The sequence below is a fragment of the Triticum dicoccoides genome, chromosome 2B (genome assembly GCF_002162155.2).
Source record: "Triticum dicoccoides isolate Atlit2015 ecotype Zavitan chromosome 2B, WEW_v2.0, whole genome shotgun sequence".
Classification (NCBI taxonomy): domain Eukaryota; kingdom Viridiplantae; phylum Streptophyta; class Magnoliopsida; order Poales; family Poaceae; genus Triticum; species Triticum dicoccoides.
In genome coordinates, this window is record NC_041383.1 from 110024600 (window position 1) to 110030447 (window position 5848).

Below are 5848 nucleotides of genomic sequence, written 5' to 3' on the forward strand. Positions count from 1 at the left end.
GAGATTAATATGACGCATGCACATACAGTGCACAAGGTGCTCCTGGAGACTGGCGTGACACGAAGCACGTTGTTTCAGTGTTCCTGCGCGTCTGCTTATAGTCCACGGTTCTGTTTTCCCTTGGACTCGGCGATCATCACCATCAACCAAGTGAGTTGGCACCCATTATTTTCAGAGTATTGACGAGCACCACTCTACCGAACAACCGATGAGCATACGCATATCCGTTTCTGGATTCCTGCTACGGGCGAAACGCAGCTGTACTGGAAACCACCGGTGCAACGGACCTGGACGGACGGCCGCCACAACCGTGGTCAATACGTACGGCGGAGGTCGGCGGCCCATCGGGTTTTGATCCATGCGCACAACATGATCCACCTTGGCGACGGCGACGGGAGGCAGAGAGTGCACGAGGTTTGGACCTGCGGCGATTTCTCGCTTCGGTTTGAAAGGGATTTGTGCCAGGAAGATGGGGGCTTTGTTCCTGAAAAGTAGCAAAACCAAAAGTTTGAACGGAGTATTTCAGTTCAGTTCTACATAAAATAGAAAGGAAAATAACTTGGTGTTTTGGATTGAGTTACCAATATTTTGTGCTTTTGAACAAGTAATTAGTTAGGGCTTCGTTGATTCAGAAGATCTCTAAAATGCGTGAATCGAAAAAAATATAGAAAGAGCGAACTGAGCAGAGCTCAGCTGGCTTGATTTCTTGTGGTGAAATTGCTTATCTGGGTTCAAGTTCTAGACTTGACACATGTGCTCGCATTTTTTTCTAGATTCACTTTAGGCTTTTTGGCGATATTCGTCCAGCAGTGCGTCAGTCAACTATGAAGCGTGTTCAACGACTTTGTCAATCTCAATAAATACCGGCTGTCTCTCCAGGAGTTCATTGGGGTAGTTTGTGTGTGCGCACTTACACACGTGATTGTATGTGCGTTTATGTGAGCGTGTGCTCTATTTGTAAAAAAATAGAGTGGCATGACATATTGAGTAATATATGATTGTTTTATTGCGCACAAAAAAAACTAAAGATTCTTCACATGAGATTGAAGTGGTAACAAAAATCCTATTAACTATAGTATACATGAATTTTGGAATACATTTATGGATTGAAATCCTACCAACCAAATGAGCCACATAAGGAAAATTTCTATGGATTGGAGGCGATCGGCATGGGACGAGACTTGCCTGCTCCCCGCGTGTGTGCCCATCCATGCTCCCACATACATGACATGATTTGATTGGAACAAAATAAGGCCCGACCCCACCCCCTTAAAATCAGGGGGGGAGATGATTAGATTAGAAAGGAAAAAGAAAAAAAGACAACCGTAGGATGGAGTGGGAGCACGGATGGGAGCATGGGGAGGGAGCAGGCAAGCCGGATCCGATCGGCATGGTCTTCAACGATGTTTCACCACCCGCACCATGAAAATCAACTGCCAATTAAGTATCTTTTGGGCTTTTTTGTTGTTGCTGCGAATGTGCAAAAGCTCTGCGCGTCGATATATTAGAAGAAGAGAGTATAAGAAGTACAAAGGATCCAGCGGCATGCCGCGGTTAGAAACATCACCACGGCAACATATCGCAGGCAACCAAGAACACCGGACAACGCCCTATCTCCTGCCAATACCTATCTCCAAATGTCCGACAACTCTTTCGCCCCTGACAACATCCACAACTCAATCTCGCTAGAAATACGCCTAGAGAGCTCAGAAGCAACAACCGCCGAGCACTGAAAGGCGTGTCTGTTATGCTCATTCCACATCATCCAGACGATAAGGAGGGCGATGGAGTCGAAGTCTTTCCTTTGCGCCCTAAGGGCATGTACAACAGGGTACAGTCAGCTGTCTGTAACACCTGCCACGAAGGAAAATAAATGACGTGGGAGAGAGAGAGAAAAGAAAAACTGATCGAACCCGTCGGTACAAAAAGCGACGGTCTATTCCCATATAAATCGCTAGTTACGGACGATCTTTCCCCCGTTGTACGAGTGCGTCGTTTATCATGGGCTGCATCGTGGGCTCCTGTCCAGAAAATCCCTTTAAATATGCATGCATGTTACGAGTTCTAGACAACTCTAAAGACGACCCGTTGTAGTAGTAGATATCTGTACATGCTATCTGCAAATGACGTGGAGGAGTCCTACAGACAAACAGGTGTCTAATCTGTTGTACATGCCCTAAGGATTAGCGCACGACTTGCCGGCACGTGAGTTGCATCCAGACTAGGCACGAGCTGATCGAGGACACAACCCGAGAGGGCAGAGTGCCAAACGTCTCTGGCAAACACACATCGGCTTGAGAAGACACCCCCAATCAACTGCAATTTGGGACACCACCGCACCGTGAAATCAGCTGCCATCAGCTGGAAAATGACATCCAAGGGAGCCCCAGATCCAAAAAAGGGACGTCCATCTCACTGATAAAAGGTGGATAGAATTAGAAAAAAGTTCAAAACAAACTTTCAACTTGTAGACGAAAGCTAAATCAAACCCTGAACTTGCAATCCCGGAAATCAGCACAGCGAACTTTTTAATTCCGGTCTATTTTAAATCTTGACAACATTCCCAAACAGGGATTGTCTATGTGGCATGTCGAATCCCGGATTGTTGACTTCAGTCGCGATGGCCCAACAGACGGAAACAGTTTGTTTTTTTAACATGCAAAGTGAAAATACCAAAAGAATAGACGGAGACTGTTTATATTTATTTTTTTCGAAACGGAGGTAAAGATTGCCTCATCTATTAATTAAGCAGAAGAGAATTGCCCGGTTAATTACGGAAAACCGGGCAAAAACCGGAACAACAAGGGCCAAGCCCACCCCCATAGACTGAAACACACAGGGCAAAGCCCACCCTAATCGACGACAAGTCGACATGCGGCCAGACAACGCATCTCCGACTCTGACGAAGAACTCAGAAGAACAAAACCAGGCACGGCTGGCGCCATGGAAAATCGCCGAAAGGGCCACCTACAGCCAGTCATCGTACACCACAGGGCTCCACCGCCGCAACTTCGACTCGACAGCAACAAGCAAACCGAGGCAACACCGTGGACACGCCGAAGAAGAGCCGACTACCGCAACCATTGCCGCGTCGCCGACATCGCTTCCACCATCATCGTTGCCACAAAAGTCTGGTCACCACAGTGATTCTCTCGGGGCCGCCGCCCCGACATCCACCGCTCCATCGCGCCCAACGCAATCAACCAACACCACCTTCCGGGGCCGCCGCCCCGACATACCACCGCTCCCCTCGAGCAGCAACGTCGCACAACCCAGCTGCCCGCAGCCCACGCTACTCAGGGCAACCGTCGCAGACCATGAACGTCGCACCACATCCGGGCCGCCGCCCCGACGTAAAGTCAGACCTCCCCCTCTGGGACGCATCGACCGAGCCGACACCCCTACCGCCCAAGCGGGACAAGGATGCCATCCAACCAATGTCGAGATAGAACCCCACCTCATAGAGTTGCCACTCACATTGTTCCCGAGATCGCCATCTCGACGCACAATCAGAAACCATCCGGAGCCGCCGCCCCGACGTCCACTGTCCCCAACGACGAGGAGATTCGTGCAAACTGCAACATGCTGACTCTCCAAGACGATGCCTCAAAAAAGGAAACGACGTAGCCGCCGTCATCGTCCGCTTCGACCAACCGAAGCTAGGGATTTCTCCCGGAGAGTTGTGTAATGGAGCTCCATGGCAACACCTTCAAGAAGGGGAACGACACCATGGCCATGGGCCCATGGCGCCGCTGTTGCCGGCATCGACCCAAGGTCAGTGCCAGACTTTCGCCCGGAGCTCCTTCACACCTCCGAATCCGAGCAGATCCGAAGCACTGCACAGTGCACAATCCCCATGGTCGACTTCCACCGGCTCCACCTCGTCGTGCAGCTACTGCCGCACCTCGCAACCGCGCCGGCAACCACAAGCTCACCTTCCCAAACCCGCTTGACGCCAGAACCACGGCGCCCGAGCCCCTTGTGCAGCTACTGCCCGGCCCCCTGGTACCAGCGGCTCCGCCGCGAGCTGCAGACGCCCCGAGACGACGCCACCGCTCGCGCGCCAGTGTAGCCCGCTAGCACGACCACCACAAACCTCCCCGCGCCCAGCTGCTGCCACACCGAATCCGACCTAGGCCGGCCAAATCCGGCCGCCACGCGCCTACCGCCGCCCCTCAGCCGCGTCCCACCGCCCGCGCCGGAGCAACGGAGCAACATCGAGGGCCGACGCCGCCGGACACCCAGAGCAGCCTCCGCGATGACAGTCGCCGCCGAATCGCTCCCGAGCGGCCGGGATCCGCGCGCCGCGCCACCCAGCGAGGTGCCCCGCCGCCACCCTCCCTGGAGCCAGCCCGGGCTTTGTCGGCGGGCTCCTCAGGCGGCGGCGAGACGAGGGGAGGGGGTGGAGGGGAGGGGTGGCGGCGCTGGTAGGGGCTCCCCCGAGTCGCCAGAGCAGAGGCGACGCGGGGGTCGAGAGGGGGACAAGATGGTCTACTGTTTTTACTTTTTTGGTAACACACAAAATGAAAATACCGAAAGGGACGGTCGACAGCGGCCGCGACTAAGCCAGCCCAACAGACGCGAAGTAAAAGTTGTAGGAATGGAACATAAGATCTGCCGCTGCTAAACTTGTCCAGCTAGCCACTAGAAGCATTAACTCTAACTGTTGATGCTGTAATGTGAGGTCCGACCTATTTATCCACACACAACAGCGTCGAGATTTGAAAGATTGTTTAAGGGCAAACAAACATTAGAACTGTGCAGGCCGGAACAATTTTAAAATCTCCGATTTTTCTATATGCGAACACTTTTGAAAATACTGAATACTTTTTAAAAAACTAACATTTTTTGAAAACACTATCAATTTTGAGGTGAACACTATTTGGAACATAAACATTCTTTGAAAAAATGGGAACAAATTTTAAAAACCGAAGAATTTTTTAAAAAAAAATCTTAGTATAGTTTTATAAATTGTTTATTGTCACTAAGAAAATGTAAAATGTGCATTTGGCAAAATGTTACCATGTCACATTTTTAAAAAAATGTTTTGGAATTTCGTAAGTTATTTGCGTTTAAAAACATATTCGGTATTTCCAAATTGTTTACTGTTTTTTATGAAATGTTTCGGAAAATTTCCAAAAAGGTTTTCATATATGAACGCTCGTTTATGTTCTTATAGACAAGTACACGCTGAATATACTGTAGTTAGCAGCCTTCATTCGAATTGGTTAGGTGAGGCGGAGTGCGACGTCCTGAGTTCAAGTATTGTCAAGCTCAATTTTCGTGGCCGCTTCTAAATTTTCTCGCTCCTAATTATCCATCCTTCCCATATAATCTCTCGCGTCTAACGTTTCGGCACGAAAATTAGCGCAACCGTTCGTTACCTGAGTTGCGGTTGGCTGGTAGAAGACAAGTGCGTTCGAAAAAAAAAAGTTTATTTTGATTACAAAAATTTAAAAGAAGAAATTATCATTACGAAAATGGAAAATAAAAAATGAATGAGCGTGCAAGCAACCGCGTTATTGGGCTAGCGCAATTCGTCCTAATGTCCAGCCAGCCCGTCAACTATCCTTGCCACATTAGCGAATACCATTTAAACACCCTCGAGATTTATAATATACCGGGATCAGAGAGTTCGGTGTGCTGATTTCCGGGATTGTAAGTTCAAGGTTTGATTTAGCTTTTGTCTACAAGTTGAAGGTTTATTTTAGACTTTTTTCATAGAATTATTGGTTCCAAACATATATATATGCATCAAACCAAATACGTACGTCATGACCCCATTATTTCAATGTAGAGATCATACACAAAAAACGGAAGGATTGGAAGCACGTTTTTCACTGAATTC